At 50.4% G+C, this 18,800-nt stretch overlaps 1 long non-coding RNA gene across 1 annotated transcript; it reads left to right on the top strand.

Annotated features, from left to right (window-relative positions):
- The first annotated feature begins 2,542 nt into the window (after positions 1-2,542).
- Positions 2,543-18,369, top strand: LOC138515456 (uncharacterized). The gene is made up of 3 exons (XR_011282013.1): positions 2,543-2,630; positions 2,727-2,787; positions 17,952-18,369. It is a non-coding gene; the product is annotated as an uncharacterized lncRNA (long non-coding RNA).
- The last annotated feature ends 431 nt before the right edge of the window (positions 18,370-18,800 follow it).

Below are 18,800 nucleotides of genomic sequence, written 5' to 3'. Positions count from 1 at the left end.
CCTTCTGCCGGGTTCACTCCTGTGAACACACTGTATATCGGGACTTTAGACATCGCCCCCTGCTTATCGGCATCCCTCCTTCAGGTTCACTCTTGACAACTTTTTCAATCAGTTCTAATGATGTGGGATTTGGTTCTGCTAGCTTCACAATCTTCTGTCGGTCAAAGACTTTCAACTGTACAGAGCATTTTATTGTACCCCTGTATGACCACTATGATTCCTTTTGCGCCTTTCCCCAGGCCTTCTGGTAACTGTAGTTTCAACAATCGGGTAATTGCCCAGAGTTTTCTGAGTGAGCACCCACTTGGTGCCAGACTCCTCTGTTGCTGGTTTTCCCCCTTCTAGTATCAACAGTTCTTTGTATTCTTTCACAATTTAATTAGCTGTTTGCTACTTTCGCTCAACACAGTTCGGTTTCTTATTGGCTCTTCCCTCGACTCACTGGTTGCGAAGAATCGCTTGGCTTTCCTTCTCTCTGGAGTCAAGGTTGGTACCATGGAGACATGCGTCTCTCCCCGGCTTGGTTATCAGTGGAGAAGGGTCCCATGTACCATTGACATCTGCTGCAACACACGCTGGCTATTGTTTGTGGTCTTACGATTCTTTCTGCTGAGGTTTCACAGACCTTGGTCGGAAAGGGCAAGGTCGCTTCTCCCCTTGTCACCCTCTCGGTTTGCACTGTCTTTTCCTCCGCTTGAACTGCCGTCCTGAGTTAGCTCTCTCGACGTGCGGTCTGCCTTGCTCGACTTCTGCTCTTGTTCTCCACCCTTCATCCCTCTGGGGAAGGGAAAGGGCCGTCAGGGGTGTGCAGTTTTGGTCAATTTCCTGACTTTGCCTGACCCTTGTGTTGGGACATGTCAGGTAAATGGCTCAGATGATAGTCCGTCATCCTTTGTAATATGCGAAAGTGTTTGCGTCGAAAGGGAGGGTAGAGTGTTTGAGTATCCTGCGTGGTAATTTGCGGAACATTGTATTCTAGGAAGGTGGGGTACCGCGTCTCACCCGCCGGTGTCCCACTTCCACTCCCGAGGGCTCTCCATCCAGGTGATCCACCCTCACTGGTCCACCCCCCTGGAACTGGATCCAAAGGTAATGGCCGTGTCCTGGTCACCCCTTTGTTTCTCTGTGTGACAACATTGCTTTTTCAAAATGGGTGCTTTCCACTGGACATCACTTCAATGTGTGTGAAAGATGCTCATCTGTGGTGAACATGCATGGTCATTCCTCCTCCACGTTTGTTACAATAGGAGAGGACGGGGCATACATTGTCTCAGGTTGTGAAAGAGCAAGGCTACAGGGTCTTGTGAGAGACCGGAAGGTGTCTCACACGCTAGTCCCGGGATTTCTCATCCAGGTGGCCAGGACACGGCCATTGCTTTTGGATCCAGTTCCTGGGGGTGGACCAGTGCAGAAGGATCACCTGGATGAGGGGCCTTCGGGGAGTGGGACACCAGACGGTAAGACGCGGTATCCCCTTTCCTCTAACATCTTTTCCCCATCCTACCAGGTAGGATAGTTAGGAACTCTACCCCCATCCTTTTCCCGACACAAACACTTTCTCATGGACAGCTCACTGTAAGAGAAAAAGGACTAACAGCCGAGCCATATACCTGACATGTCCCAACACAAGGGTCAGGCAGAGTCAAGCAATTACTGATAATTACACACACCTGACTTCCATCACACTTCCCCACACGGATAAAAGGCGGAGCACAAAAGCACACTCTGAGCAAGGCAAAAAACACAAGGAAGCAGCAGTTCCGAGATGGCAGTTTAATATGAGGGGAAAGACGGCAAGACCAGAGAGGGTTGCAAGCAGGGAAGTGCCCTTGACCTTTTCGGAGAAGAACAGCGACTTTCAAGAGCCCTCGAGATGAGAAACATAAGACTGTGAATTAAAGCTGAAGAAAGGTGCAGTGTGTGTTGAAGGTACACGGGGCCCTCTCGCATCGATAAACAAGGCTGGGAGGAGTGATTGCCACCATAGTACTGACTCCTAAAACAAAGCAGCGCCAGTAAAGTCAGCACATTGTAACGCTTATCTTGTGTCTGCGGGGGCTTTGGGGCACGGTTGTAACCCTCCCAGGGGTGAAATACGTCCTAGGGATGTACTCACCGTCAACACCAGTGACCGCAGTAAGAATGTCTCAGGGTTGTGCACCATTAAGTAGAGTCTGTGGGCACTCCATCCTGCCTCTTCTGGCAGGGGGGCTTAATTCCCAAGGACCGAGTTCCTTCACTGGTCCTTTGCGGGCAGTAGTCCAGTCCAGATGTGACTACCCAGTTATTTTGGTAAGTAGTGTTCTTAATCTTGTCTATCTTCTTTTGCGCATTGGTTTTCAGCCTTTCTTGCTGGTTATGGTAAGTAGTGTTCTTACTCTTGTCTGTCTTCTTTTGCGTGTTGATTTTCAGCCTTTCCTTGCTTGACTTTGTATTGTTCGTCTTTCGTTATCTTTCACTTGCTTAGTTCCTCAACAAGTGTCCGTTCTGAGCGTTATTGTCCGTACCTTCAGTAATCCTGTTCTTGCTTTCTCCCCCGTGTAGGTGATGGAAGTGGGCCCCCGGAGCTGCTGAGAACGGATGCAGTAAAGAGAGCGATGAAGAATTGGATCTGCGGTTGCAGGTAACAGGTGAGTTGAGTTGTAGCGCTGCGCACGTGCTCTTTAATGCTGCACACTCCCAGTTGTTGCGATGCGCTAACCTTGGCTTTTCTTCTTCTGTTGCAGTGACCCACTCGCTGAAGAAGAATGACTTGGAGCGGTGGCAGAGCGGAGCGTCGGATTCTGGGTGAGTATCTCTCTGCAGATTCGAGCGTCAGTAAGCGTCATGTTGCAGAATGCAAGTTAGCGCGAAGCGCCTGCTCCGAGGATGGAGCGGCTTATATAGCTGGGCTCCTTGCCCACGCCCATTAGCTTGTTCAGCCTGCCACGCCTGGCTTCACCTAGTCCTTGGCACGTGAAGCTGAGCCAAGAAGGTCACACCCAGCACCTCCTAATAAGAGGCCTGGAATAAGTGGGCCAATGGAAATACTGCAATCCAAGGTCAATCCCTCACATGAGTCTGGTGCCAGAGGTGCCAAGACAAAGTCCAGCCGGGCCCCCTGTGTCTGTGTATTCCGAAGGGACACAAATGAGTCACTCCTCGGTATGGTACCATAGCACCCACCATCCAGGGTATCTGTGCATATGCTCCAGGGTGTGTGTTCCTGACACACAGACAGTGAGTAGGGGAGACTGATAGCAGACCTGTCTGTGTTAGAACCAAGGTTGCGAGCAGCAACATTGTATAAAGAAATCTGCAAAGAACACAGTGTGAGGTGTATGTGATGAATGACATGAACATAATTGAATATCCAAGGAGTGAGTGAACATTTGAAACCCAGATAGATACCATATACAGAGTGGTCCAGCACCACGTGGGTGCTCATTCGAAGGACTCTGTTAGGTATAATACTGAGAGTGTGAGGGGATCCAGGGTGAAGAGTGACTCACCTGACTTGAGTATTTGTAAAGGAACCTTTGGTTTAATTTGGTACATCAGGCCCTCTGAATTAAGAGACTATGATAACATAAGAGACTTGGGCACAGAAGGCCCTGATGTTGGTAATGGAACTGTGTCCTCGTGCTTAAGAATCCAGAGAGTGTGCTATGTTTGAGGGAACCTCCTTGTCCATTGCTGAAAATGTGTGGAAGGGAGGCCAATGGCTGAACATCCTGACTTATCATTTTGCGAACATTATCCCACAGTATTTGTAATTAGAGGTAAGGATTGGTAATAGTTTATTTTAGTATAGGCCCTTTTATGTTGACAAGACTCAACTAGGACGGCCTTCTTTATTATTTGATAGTCGTAGCTTGCTCCCATCTTTAGATTTAGATAGGCGTTTATCACACCCATGTGAGAGTTCAATAAACATTCTTGCATGTGGTCACTTGTGTCGGTCTTACCTTGATACCATACCTTCCTTACAGTCTGTATACATGCAGGTGCATTCAGGTCCACATTCTCAGCAACTCTGTGGAACATTGTGAGATGTGCAACTTATTACCTGAAATGTTGAGCCATAGAATGCTGGTGCCCCTCAAGGGCACCCTCAAAGCCAACACTTGGAAGTCACTAATTGAAGTGCACATCATTTTGATCAAATATCTGTGGATGTGGATTAGATGAGCAGTGCGACTCATGTTCAGCGAACTAATCATGTACAAAACATTGACAGTACAATTACAAATCCATGTCAAAGTAGCTCAAGGCTGGTCATGATGATAAAGGGGATGTTAACATCATACAGTGTTCAATAAACGGTGTAGTGTGTGTGGTCCGAGTGTGAATATTGTCCTCAACACCTTTCCGAATGCAATTGCTATTGGATAGACATTGATATGGAAGACACTGAGGAAGAAGGTGTTGAACTTTGTCACGTACATCAATCGAGTCACAGAATTCCACACTTACACACTGATGATGCTCCTTCTTTGTCACTGCCATTAAGGCCAAGCATGCAGTGTCAGTACTTGAAAGTGGAAGTTGCTCATCACTGCCAAATAAAGCCCCGTGGTGTACACGCACATGTGGGCGGATGTGCATCAACCATGCAGAATGAGGGTGATGTCTGTACACATCCACCATAGACTGGCACAACATACTAAACTGTAGCCAATGTGGATGAGGACCATTAGCCTGTGTGTGATCGTGTGTGACATACAGATGTCAATCATGATGGAGTCAAGTTGTCTGTGGCAATTGCCTTGCCAAATCAGCATACATGTTCTCCAGCTCACTGTATATAGGGGAACATCAATACTTGTGTACTGGGGCAGCTCAACAGGAAACGACACCCATTTAGATGCTACAGCTTGTCAATTCCCACCATGAGGCACAAACTGTGACATCAAACATTGTGACATGCAAAGTACAGACCCCTGAACATAGAGATTATGGGAGGCCAGATATAGACATCCATAAATAACCATACACAACAACCAGCAAAGCCATGCCGCACATGCCACAATGAGACTGCAACATCGACTACAGGTAATGCAAATATAACTGTTTTCATAAAAAGTAAAGTGACTCAAACACTGTTCAAATTTATAAAAAATGAACAGAAAATTAAATATGTATACATAACTATTTACATGAGTCAGTGGGCCATGCCCCCCTCAAAGCAGCCAATGCCAGCCAAGGCCGATTCACCCTCAGCCTCCTGCAGGCAGGCTTCTGTAGATGAGTGGAGGGCCTGAAGGGACTCCGTCATCATATTCTCATTGTCATCTGCAGCCTTGCGTGATTCCTCCTCAATGGAAGTCCGCCCCTGCGCCATCCTCTCTTCCCCCTCAGCCCCGGCAGTCACTGCCTCTCCTCCTCCTACTGCCTCCAGCGGTGGAGCTACAGACACCTGGGTATGCACCCTGCGGCTAGCCCCCTGCCTTGCTCGCCTCATGGCATATGTCAGTTGACTCCCCCTGGCAGCCAGCAATAGCCATTGTTGCCTTCATTGGCGCAAAAACTCCGGCTATCTGGAAATGCATCTTAGGCACTGGAACTCCCTTCTATATGAACAATAGCTGTAGAAGCTGTAGAAGGAGTCAAACACGGTTGCAGTGCCCTGTAGTGCCTCATTGTCCTTCACAGCCTGTTCTCCTGCATGGGCATTTTCAAGGCCTGCAACCACCTCTTCTGGCTCTGTGCTGACCACCACCTCCAGCAGGGACTATGGCACATCGAAAGTGTCAGGTGGCAGGAAAGGGTCAAAGGAGGCTCCGTCGATGTCAGCCATGTTGTCCATCATTGAGGTAGTCTGGGGGCACAGATGAGGAGGAGGGGGCCTTTAAATGGGCTTGTCTGAAGATGCCACCCAGGAACAATGCACCAGCCATGTATAAAAGGAGGTGGAGCACCTGTCCATGATGCTGCACAATGTCCAAATGAGTGGCTTCCATGGCCACCTCAATCCACCCACCAGCAGTGGTAGCACTGCATCATGGCCGTAACAGCAGGGGTTGACTGGGTGAAGGCATCTGAAAAGGTACGCAGTACTGCAGCAGATGGGCCAGGGACAGAAATATGTGCTAACTCCTCCACTGTGTCAAGCTCAGCCTCCTGTCTATGGCTCAGGTTTGCAGTCTGCGCATCCCCCTCAGAGCCCACACCTGACACCGAAGGCAGTTCCTCATTGGCCACCTCCTCCTCTCCAACCCAACTCTGACACCCCAACTGAGATCTACCTGGTATTTGCCCCTGCTGATGGAACCACTTCTCTGTCCCTCAGCTGCTGAGGTGTCTACCACTTTTACCTCCCCAAGGTGCTCCTCCAGAGCATCAGTGCCTTTGGATGAATGTGCTTCCCCAGGCACATGCACCCTCTCAGGAGTTGGATGACACAGGACGTACCCGAGGTCTGCAGGGGTGTCTGGAGGCCTTGCCCTTGGCATGTGGCTCCTCTTGAGCTCTGGGTCCCTCTTCCTCTGCCTTAGATGCTGGATAGGAAGGGTGAGAGAAAATTAAAATGCATGTATGTGATTACACAGGTGTGAGAACATCAATTTAAATAGTATTACATAGCCATAAGAAGTCAAGGCCAACTGTATCACACACACACCACTACCTCCTCACTACATCCTTAAGAGTCCATTCTCATAAAGAAATGTGAAATGCAAAGTGACAATCTTTACCCCTACACATGCCAACAGCAAACCTTGATCTGTGGCTATGCCAATTCAGTACTGTAGCATAATTGTCATTGAATGTAGGAAATTTAGCTTCCCAAATCAAGCATGCGTCGTGTCTCCCTCCTTCCCCTTGGCACATGTGTCAGCCATTCCATGTACACATGGCTTTGGTAGCACCCCAGGCTGACACACACTACTTCACAACTTGCCCACTTGGCCCATGTGGCCCTTTCATTTGTGACAGTGCATAAAAGAGGCAACACTACTTCACAACTTGCCCACTTGGCCCATGTGGCCCTTTCCATTGTAACAGTGCATCAAAGAGGCAACAATATAAGTGATGTGTCTGGCAACATGCACATACAGTTTCACATACTCTCTAGATCCCTTCATGCTACCTCATAGATGCAATGTTTACTATGCAGTACTGTGTTCCCTGTGTGTACCTACCTGTAAAGACTGGTAGGGGGGTCTGTACTTCCGCTCTCTATATGGTAGAGGGGAGGCACAGAGGACCCCAGCCAAGATTCTCTAATATGGTAACGATGGACGAGCAATCAAGGCCTAGCTTCTCAGGAGGTGATGCAGGCTGGTTCTTAAGTACAGTGTATCCCCAAGCCCCCACAAAGGAATGTCCACACACTGTATTACTGAAAACACAGTCTTTATATAATTAATATTCAAGGGTTATGTACACTTATCACAATAACGCACTTTGTGCTCAGGAAAATCAGCAATGGTAAATATCTACAATTCTAAAGTGGTACCACTAATATTAGACCTCATTAAAGTGCATTCACAATACTGTAAAAATGGCACACAGATCAATAAGAAGGAAACCAGCAATAGAGAGGGGAGAGATAGCAGATGATTGAAAACAATAGGCAGAATACTGGCCCCTACCACTGGACACAGTTCTGTGTGGAGATCCCCCCACCTGGGCAACCTGCAAGATAAAGAGATATAACACCAGCCCAGTCCATATATTGTTCAATAGTCTATTTCTCTCCTATAATGTTTTTACCCCCCCAATGTACCTGGTGGAGTCGAGTTCTTCGAAGAGGCGTCGACAGATCCTTCTTGAATGACCCCCTTTAAGGCAGGAGTCACGGATCGTCGAGTGGCGTCGAGAAGCGTCGAGGAACTCGGTGTTCGGTGTCGGGGAATCGACGGCCCTTCTTGAATGCCTTCCCTTTCAAGCGGGAGACACGGGGCGTCGAACCTCCGACAACAAACAAGGTAGAACGGCGTCGATGAGGCGGCAGGCTTCGATCCGAGCGGTGCTCGTCAGCGTCGAGACGTCGGCGTCCTGCGAGGAAGAGGCGTGCGGGGCACCTCGGCGACACTAGTTCCGGACCGCAAAGATTGTGGGTGACGGTGGCCCAGCAAGGGCGTCGAGTCGCTCGAGTCTTTGGGGTCGTGAGGTGGCGGGAAACCCACCGGCGGATTCTCCTCGGCGCGTTGGTCGTCCTCGACTTTCTCCGGCGGGACAAAGCGGTCGACGATGCGGGCGAGGGAGTCCTTCAAGGCAAATGTTCTTAGGCAAGGAGCGGACGGCTCCGGTCGTCGGCGGCACGGCGTCAAGTGGTTCCCACGGCTGGGCAACACAACTTCGACGGGCCTCCAGCGGTTACACAGACCTGCGAACCCTGGTCGACGGCAATGGACTTCGACAGCGTCGATGTCCGGGCGCTTCACTTCGATCTCCTCGGCGGTCCCGTCTCGGGTCGGCAGCCTTTCGAGGGTCTGACTTCCAGGGCGCTTCGGCGAAGATTCAGCGGTGCTCGATGGTCCCTCGGAGCACGGGAAGAGGGCGCCTAGCCAGGTCCTCTCTCGGGTCAGTCCTCGACGATTTCGACAACCTTCAGTTCCGTCGAAGCAAATGCCACAGCAAGTCTTCTTCTTCCAGCTGGACGTCGAGGATCAGCAAATCCAGTTACTCTTGAGTGGAGACTCAGCTTCTGAATGCTTCTGAACAATTTCCAGTGGTGAGAGGTCCCCAGATATACTATTCTGTCTCTCATCCACACTGCTGGCACACACACAGCAGCCAATCACACAGAAGGGCATTCATGCAGTCAGTCAGCCAATCAGGCACACAGTGCATTCAGGCCACACTCCTCCCTTTCAGACACTCACAACAAGGAATGTGGATTGGGACAAGTACCCAGCCATTCAACACTACACACTGCATTCAGGCCAGTTTCGGGCAGGGCTGTCTCAGTCTTTGTCTCATATGCCAGAAACCAGACAACCACAACAAGGAGTGTATATTGGTCACACACTCCATTCACCCAGGTCCCACCCACAGGAGGTACCCATAACATACAGTCACTGGGAAGGCTCCAGTCAGTCTAGCTGGGCCTTCACAACAACACCATATATGGAACTTCCACCCAACAGCCAGTCAGGGGGAAGGGACAGAGCCAGGGCTTCCCAGGACTTTGGGAAAAACAAGACAACAGGCAATAGAAAGCAAGAGGCCACAGGGGCCATCTTGTTTCTATCAGGAATCAACTGATCCCAATGGCAGGGCCTGGGTATCCCAAAATGGAGGACACCCAGAGCACCTGTCAAGTTCAGCATGGAGCTGCCACCAGCCCATACCCTGCTCTGTGGGCCACCCACAGGTGCCCAAAAACATACACTAGGGGCACAAGGTTGTACCCCTACCCATGGGTGCCATAAGGGTATCCCATGGGTCTGTTCACCAAACAAAAAGAGAGAGCTGCACTGCCAGGAGTCCCTCATGGACTCCTGGGCAGAAAACATGACAGAACACACGGTAAAAACAGAAAAAGGACAAGGATTCAGAGGCCCTGTCCCTCAGATGCATTTCCAGCATCACAGTCGCCCCCCCCAGACTGAGGTGGAGGGTGCCTAATCTCCCACGGGATAGACACCCTCATCCAGACGGTCAACATACCTTCTGGAAAGGCCATCTGCATTATCGTGACTCTTCCCTGGTCTGTGCTCTATGGTGAAGTCTAGCCCTTGTAGGCTAATCGACCACCTGAGCAATTTCGGATTCTCACCCTTCATCTGCATAAGCCACTTCAGGGGCTTATGATCTGTTTGGACCTTGAAGGTGGACCCCGTAAGGTAGGGCCTAAAACGCCTAAGGCTCCAAACTATACTAAAACATTCCTTTTCAACAGTAGCCCACCTAAGTTCTCTACCCTTGAGTTGTCTACTGATGAATATGATAGGATGTTCTCTCCCTTTGTCATCTAACTGGGACAAGACAGCTCCAATTCCGGTGTCGCAGGCATCCGTCTGGACGATAAAGGGTCGGCTGTAGTCAGGCGCACTCAACACAGGTGCCCTACACAGACTTTCTTTCAAGCCATCAAAGGCCCTCTGACAGTCTTCAGTCCAATTAACCTTCTTAGGCTGTTTGGGTGAAGTTAGAGCTGTCAGGGGTGCAGCTATGGTTCCATAGTCTGCCATGAAATTGCGATAGTACCCAGTGAGGCCCAAAAAGGCTCTCACCTGGGTTTGAGTAGTGGGAGTCTCCCAGTTCTGTACGTCCTGTACTTTACTGGAGAGAGGTTGGATTTGACCCCCTCCTACCTCATGACCAAGATAGGTAACTTTCCCCTGAGCTATCTGGCACTTGGTGGCTTTGATAGTGAGGTTAGCCCTTTTCAAGGCCTGCAACACCTTATCCAGATGTGTCAAATGCTCTTCCCAGGTGGAACTGTAGACGGCAATGTCGTCTAAGTAAGCCACACAAAAGGCTTCCAGCCCACTGAGCGCATGGTTGACCAATCTCTGGAAGGTGGCAGGGGCATTCTTCAACCCAAAGGGCATGACCCTAAACTGGTAGAGTCCCTCAGGTGTGGAGAATGCCGTCTTTTCCTTGGCATGGTCCGTCAGAGCTATTTGCCAATAGCCTGAGGTAAGGTCAAAGGTGCTCACAAATTTGGCAGCACCTATAGTGTCCACGAGCTCATCAGCCCTGGGCAATGGGTGCGCGTCAGTTTTGGTGACGGCATTGACTCCTCGGTAGTCCACACAGAACCTCCAATCCTTGGTACCCGCCGGGGAACTTGCCTTGGGGACAAGGACCACTGGACTGGACCAGGGACTGGTGGAGGGTTCAATAACACCCAGATCCAACATCTTGGCGACCTCAGCCTGGATGTGGTTTTTGACGGTATCTGACATACGATAGCTCCTGCTTTTGACAGGCACACTGTCACCAGTGTCAATTTCGTGCTTACACCACGGTGTAAGGCCCGGTGTCAGTGAAAACAGAGAGGCATACTGCTGGAGCAAAGCCCTGCAGGCCCTCTGCTGCTCTGTTGTCAAATCGGGAGAGAGTTGTACTCCCTCCACTGAGCCATCCTGAGGGTTGCTATGCAGCAAATCAGGAAGGGGCTCACTCTCATCCTCTTCTTGCCCTGAAGCTAGCAAGAGACATGAGACCTCCGCTCGTCTGTGGAAAGGCTTGAGCCTGTTGACATGGAATACCTGAGGGGCTACCCCAGAGGCACCCATGTCAACCAGATAATTGACTTCGCCCATCTTGGAGATGATCCTGAAGGGTCCAGTCCACTTGTCTGCCAAAGCTCTAGGTTTGGTAGGCTCCATCACAAGGATTTCCTGTCCCGGAGTCCAATCCACTTGCGAGGCTTTAAGGTCAGGCCAGTACTTATTCAATTCCTGGCTGGCCTTGAGATTCGCTGTTGCCTGACCCATCATCTGTGTCATCCTCCGCCTGAGGCCTAACACATAGTCCCCCACTTGCTTGGCGGGACCTGGAGGGGTGGCTTCCAAGCCTTCTCGGATCAAGGCGAGGGGCCCCCTCACGGGATGTCCAAAGAGTTACTCAAAGGGGCTGAAACCAACACCCTCTTGAGGTACCTCTCTGTAAGCAAACAGCAGGCATGGCAGGAGGAGATCCCATTTCCTCCTTAGGGGCTCTTCCAAAGCACCTAGCATGCCCTTGAGAGTTTTGTTAAATCTCTCAACCAGACCATTGGTCTGGGGTGGTAAGAGGTGGAGAACTTGTAGGTTACCCCGCACTCTTTCCACATGGTTTTCATGTAACTAGACATGAAGTTGGATCCTCGGTCAGAGACAACCTCCTTGGGGAATCCAACACGGGTGAAAATGCCCAGGAGAGCCCTGGCAACCACCTTGGCAGTAACAGTCCGAAGGGGTATTGCCTCAGGGTACCTGGTGGCATGATCTACCAAGACCAGGATGAACCGATGTCCACCTGAAGTGGGAGGGTCAAGGGGACCGACGATGTCGATGCCCACCCTCTCAAATGGTGTGCCAACCACTGGTAATGGCTGCAGTGGGGCAATGACCCTGCCTCCAGTCTTGCCAGACAACTGACAAGTTGGGCAGGTCCTGCAGTGGGACTCCACCTCTACTCCCATCCGTGGCCAGTAGAAATGGGCAGAGAGCCTCTGCTTAGTCTTCTTGGTCCCAAGATGACCAGCCAAGGGCACCTCATGCGCCAACTGCAGTAGGAAGGGCCTGTAAACCTGGGGTACCACCAACCTCTTGCGGGCACCAGGTTCAGGCTTAGTGGGCTCACTAACAAGGAGCTCACCCTCCCAATAAATCTTGAATGTCCTAGGCACTTCACCTTGTGCCTGGGACAGGGCCTGCTTCCTCAGACCCTCGAGAGAGTGGCACTCTCTCTGTCCTTTACAGAAGTCTGCCCGGGAGGGTCCCCCTTCAGCTAACAAGCATTGAAGGTCGGGATGATCCTCCGGGTTGAGAACCTCTCCCACAGGAGAGTCTTCTGTCTCTTCTCCCACAGGAGTTGAGTTTGGGTTTTCCACTGGACCCAGCCCGTCCGGAGCAAGGATCCCAATGGGTGCTGTCGGAACAGCAGGAAGAGAAGGTGTTCCCTCCACAGAGGTGGCCTTCTTGGTCTTCCTTCTTCTTGCCTTAGGCCTCGCCTTTGGCTCGGGTACCTGACTCATAGCCCGACCCGGTGTCACCTGTGACCTAGTGACTGCAGCAGCAGTCATGGGAAGACCATCCGAGATCAACCCCAACTCTACTAGATCATTTCCTAACAGAATGTTAGCAGGGACATTGTCCTGAACCAGGACAGGAAGCTTTGCTGTCTTGTCTCCAATCATGAGTGTGACTAGGGCTACAGGCGATAATTTGGGAGGCCCACCAGCTAACCTGGTGGTTCTCAGAGGAGCACCTACATAGTCCTCTGGCTTGAGCAGGGTCCTGTCCACCACTGTCATGCTTGCCCCAGTGTCTCTCAAACCAGTAGAAGGCTGGCCATTCAAGAGGACACTTCTCAAAAACCTACGGGTGTTCTGCGGGATAGTTGCCAGTACTTCTGCGTACTGGTCCCAGGCCCCAAGGGACACTAAGGAAATCTCTACAGGAGCACCAAAGGTGATTCCGGTAGAGGAGGGGAGGACAGTGGCCTCCACCTCAGACATGGGGTAAGGGTAGGTCAGGCTGACAGCCTGTACTCCAAGTGCCTTACCTTTACACTTGGGGTCACCCCTTTTGTGATCCAGAGCCCCACAATCCCAACAAGTGCCAGGAGTGCGGGGTACGGTACTGGAACCACTGGGAACCTGCTTTGCAGCAGGTGGACCACTACTCTTATTCCCACCCACAGAGGACTTATCCCCACTAGATTTTTGGGTCTTAGGAGAGGAAGGTTTTGGTTTACCCGACTGTGACTGCTTTTGGGACTCCTCAGCTTTCTGAGAGGCCCCCTTTTCTTTGTCCTTGTCCTTCCCACTGGAGTCCTTAGGGGACACCCGGTGGGAGACCCACTTGTCAGCCAACCTAGCCAGCTTAAAGGGGTCCAAAATGTTCTGGTCAGCCACATACTGACGCAGCTCTGGTGAACAGGCTTCAGAAAAATGCTCAAAAAACAAGAGGTGGGACAACTCAACAAAAGTTTTCACCTTGTATCCATCAATCCACCCCATCATGTTCATGTGTGCAGTACTCACCCAGTCAACCCAAGACACATTCTCTCTTTTCTTAAATTCCCTGAACCTCTTAAGGTATTGGGTAGGTGTCTTGCCAAACTTGGCAATTAAAGCAGACTTCATACACTCATACTGACCCCTTTCTTCCACACTCAGCTTCAGAATACAGTCATATCCAGTTTGAGGCACTCTGCTTAACAAACACTTAGCCCAATCTCTTTTATCCACATCATGAATTGCACAAGCCATTTCAAACGCTTCAATCCATTGGAGGATATCTGAACCCTCCACAAACACACCAACCAAATCTTTCATAAACTTGGTGGCTGGGGACCTGACACTCTCACTGGTTTTAGCTGAAGTCTCCACTCTAGCTTTCTCTAGCTGGATTCTCTGACATTCAGTGTCCTGGCTTTTGAGTTCAAGGTCCTTATTTCTGAGTTCAAGATCCCTATTCTTGAGCTCCACTTGCTGTGCCAGCTCCTCTTTCTTAAGCTCAGCTTCTATTTCCAACTTGCGATATTCAAAGGCCAACTTCATCCTTAATAACTCAAGTTCCATGGAATTGCTGGGGTTTGGAACAGAGGCAGCAGGAATGGCGGCACTCCCAGAAACAGATTCAGCGACAACCCCAGGGGCAGAGTCCTCACTGGTTGCATCCCCCCCTTCATCAAGAGTTTCACCATCAGTCTGGTAGTCCACCAGGGCAGCTATCAGCTCAGCCCTAGACTTATCCACAAAGTCTAACTCCCTGGCTTCACAAGCACTCTGGAGAGCCTCTAAGCTCATCCTAGTCAATTTACCATTCGCAATGGACTCCATTGCTTGTAATGCAGTTATTTGGAACACACCCAAACCTTAATCTAATAAAGTGCGGATATTTTGTAAGTGGCACGGTTATACACTGAGTCTTAAAACCATAAGCATCCCACCGCTGCCACCAGCTGTAAAGACTGGTAGGGGGGTCTGTACTTCCGCTCTCTATATGGTAGAGGGGAGGCAGAGAGGACCCCAGCCAAGATTCTCTAATATGGTAACGATGGACGAGCAATCAAGGCCTAGCTTCTCAGGAGGTGATGCAGGCTGGTTCTTAAGTACAGTGTATCCCCAAGCCCCCACAAAGGAATGTCCACACACTGTATTACTGAAAACACAGTCTTTATATAATTAATATTCAAGGGTTATGTACACTTATCACAATAACGCACTTTGTGCTCAGGAAAATCAGCAATGGTAAATATCTACAATTCTAAAGTGGTACCACTAATATTAGACCTCATTAAAGTGCATTCACAATACTGTAAAAATGGCACACAGATCAATAAGAAGGAAACCAGCAATAGAGAGGGGAGAGATAGCAGATGATTGAAAACAATAGGCAGAATACTGGCCCCTACCACTGGACACAGTTCTGTGTGGAGATCCCCCCACCTGGGCAACCTGCAAGATAAAGAGATATAACACCAGCCCAGTCCATATATTGTTCAATAGTCTATTTCTCTCCTATAATGTTTTTACCCCCCCAATGTACCTGGTGGAGTCGAGTTCTTCGAAGAGGCGTCGACAGATCCTTCTTGAATGACCCCCTTTAAGGCAGGAGTCACGGATCGTCGAGTGGCGTCGAGAAGCGTCGAGGAACTCGGTGTTCGGTGTCGGGGAATCGACGGCCCTTCTTGAATGCCTTCCCTTTCAAGCGGGAGACACGGGGCGTCGAACGTCCGACAACAAACAAGGTAGAACGGCGTCGATGAGGCGGCAGGCTTCGATCCGAGCGGTGCTCGTCGGCGTCGAGACGTCGGCGTCCTGCGAGGAAGAGGCGTGCGGGGCACCTCGGCGACACTAGTTCCGGACCGCAAAGATTGTGGGTGACGGTGGCCCAGCAAGGGCGTCGAGTCGCTCGAGTCTTTGGGGTCGTGAGGTGGCGGGAAACCCACCGGCGGATTCTCCTCGGCGCGTTGGTCGTCCTCGACTTTCTCCGGCGGGACAAAGCGGTCGACGATGCGGGCGAGGGAGTCCTTCAAGGCAAATGTTCTTAGGCAAGGAGCGGACGGCTCCTGTCGTCGGCGGCACGGCGTCAAGTGGTTCCCACGGCTGGGCAACACAACTTCGACGGGCCTCCAGCGGTTACACAGACCTGCGAACCCTGGTCGACGGCAATGGACTTCGACAGCGTCGATGTCCGGGCGCTTCACTTCGATCTCCTCGGCGGTCCCGTCTCGGGTCGGCAGCCTTTCGAGGGTCTGACTTCCAGGGCGCTTCGGCGAAGATTCAGCGGTGCTCGATGGTCCCTCGGAGCACGGGAAGAGGGCGCCTAGCCAGGTCCTCTCTCGGGTCAGTCCTCGACAATTTCGACAACCTTCAGTTCCGTCGAAGCAAATGCCACAGCAAGTCTTCTTCTTCCAGCTGGACGTCGAGGATCAGCAAATCCAGTTACTCTTGAGTGGAGACTCAGCTTCTGAATGCTTCTGAACAATTTCCAGTGGTGAGAGGTCCCCAGATATACTATTCTGTCTCTCATCCACACTGCTGGCACACACACAGCAGCCAATCACACAGAAGGGCATTCATGCAGTCAGTCAGCCAATCAGGCACACAGTGCATTCAGGCCACACTCCTCCCTTTCAGACACTCACAACAAGGAATGTGGATTGGGACAAGTACCCAGCCATTCAACACTACACACTGCATTCAGGCCAGTTTCGGGCAGGGCTGTCTCAGTCTTTGTCTCATATGCCAGAAACCAGACAACCACAACAAGGAGTGTATATTGGTCACACACTCCATTCACCCAGGTCCCACCCACAGGAGGTACCCATAACATACAGTCACTGGGAAGGCTCCAGTCAGTCTAGCTGGGCCTTCACAACAACACCATATATGGAACTTCCACCCAACAGCCAGTCAGGGGGAAGGGACAGAGCCAGGGCTTCCCAGGACTTTGGGAAAAACAAGACAACAGGCAATAGAAAGCAAGAGGCCACAGGGGCCATCTTGTTTCTATCAGGAATCAACTGATCCCAATGGCAGGGCCTGGGTATCCCAAAATGGAGGACACCCAGAGCACCTGTCAAGTTCAGCATGGAGCTGCCACCAGCCCATACCCTGCTCTGTGGGCCACCCACAGGTGCCCAAAAACATACACTAGGGGCACAAGGTTGTACCCCTACCCATGGGTGCCATAAGGGTATCCCATGGGTCTGTTCACCAAACAAAAAGAGAGAGCTGCACTGCCAGGAGTCCCTCATGGACTCCTGGGCAGAAAACATGACAGAACACACGGTAAAAACAGAAAAAGGACAAGGATTCAGAGGCCCTGTCCCTCAGATGCATTTCCAGCATCACACTACCAGCAGTTTCTATCCAGGCCTGGAGGTCAAGGACCTGGGCATGAAGCACTAAAATGATTATTTCCAGGAGCTGGAGTGGTGTCACCTTATGATGGCATGCAGAGTGCACCTAAACGGTGGCTCCTTCCTCACCTTCTTCTGCAACCAGAACTAGCTGGTTCCTGACAGTCTGCCCACAACTCTGCAGTACCGTGGTGGTCAGTAGGACCCACGAGATAGGCACTTCCTGCCCCTTTACCTTGAAAGAGAGAGATTGTTTCAAGTGAGGCTCATCCCAAGTGAAGCACGGTTTTCCAGCCAGTCCACATGAGTTTGGATCACATTCCCACATGAGGGTTATTGGTATTCCCTCTTGATACCGGGCTACTACAGAAAGACACAAAACACATTGTTGTGTACCCAAAATGTTTTACTCATCCTGATGAAGGCCGCATAGTTGTGGAATCACAGCCTTTGTTCACCGGACGGCCGAAACACGTTGTGTCGACTACAAAATATAGCAACCATTGACACTGCAAAGATAGGGCAGATCTTATAAAAAGAATACAAATTTGAACCTATCCTGTAATTCATCAGCGTTCATAAAATGACATTAAGAGGACAGATGTATGTGATCACTAGATCTCAATTGTATACAATTGTCCTTTTTGTGTCTGAAATTGCAATGACTAGTTCATCTTTTGGAATATAGAACTGTATGAAGGCCCTACTAACGGCCATAGAATGTGTATAGGTGAATTGTTTAAAAAAACGAATTGTTGCTTGGTACAAATAAAAAAACGTGTGTTTTATAATAAACAGAAAAGTCTAAATACCAATTGAATAATTGGGGTGTGACGTAGGTAGCCTTGATCATTGGCACATTTTGTTTTGTGATGGTCATTTGGGACAGTATTTAATGTCTATCAGGCCCATTGCAGTTTTTTTGCATTTAAATAGTTACAAGCATGCAAGGCTGTATAGGCGTCTGATTGTTGTTGTGTGTCATCTTGCAGGTGAAGAGGCAGCAGATGAGGAGGAGGAGGCTGGCCCATTTACCAGCGCAGGTGAGCCACCTTTGGCTGGTGAGAATCTGCAATTGTTGCAGCCCTTCATCAGCAGGCCTGACAACTCTGTCAGATGAGGGTGCAGATTCCGATGTGCAGGATTTGCTCAGGGACATGCTTGAGAGCCCTGCGCTCAGTGGTCCAAATGAAGTGGATCTGCTACAGTTCATCGAGGCTGCAGACTCTGCGCACGAGAGCCAGGAAACCTGCACCATTTTTGCCTTCCATGTCCACTATTTTGTTATCTCCCATCTCTGAGGCCGGAGTGGAGGTTGATGGCAGTGCCACTGGTGTGGAAAGGCAGCAAAGGACAGCGATCCCTCAGACAGGGCCAGTCCTTGGGCTTCCACCATGGTAGGCCGCAAACACGTGGGGTGTGTGTGTGTGTGTGTGTGTGTGTGTCTGTGGCACATTTGCAGTGGAGGATGATGTGCTGCAGGCAAGCACCTGACAGGGCTAGCTCCTGCAGGAGATATCCAGGGATATACATGAACTGGCCAATAATAATGTTGTCTCCTCTAATGCTGCACTCACAGCTGAGATAAAGCTTATGAAGCAGGAGAAGAGAGAGGACATGGAACATTTCAGATAGGATAAAGAAAATGCCACATTTGTGGCAGGACATTCATGATAAAATGGTGGCCTCAAGGGACACACACAGATAGGAAATGTCTGCCTTGAGGCAAACTGTCAACCTGCCGATGGATGCTTCCATGGAGAGCTTCCACAGGGGCATGTTGTCCACTAGAGACTTCTTTCATCAGGACAACGGAGCTTTCGGAGCCCTGATGGATGCAT

The sequence above is a fragment of the Ambystoma mexicanum genome, chromosome 6q, assembly GCF_040938575.1.
Source record: "Ambystoma mexicanum isolate Mex_15411 chromosome 6q, UKY_AmexF1_1, whole genome shotgun sequence".
NCBI lineage: Eukaryota > Metazoa > Chordata > Amphibia > Caudata > Ambystomatidae > Ambystoma > Ambystoma mexicanum.
The sequence above is the reverse complement of the archived record's forward strand: the minus strand, read 5'-3'. Positions and strand labels throughout refer to the sequence as shown.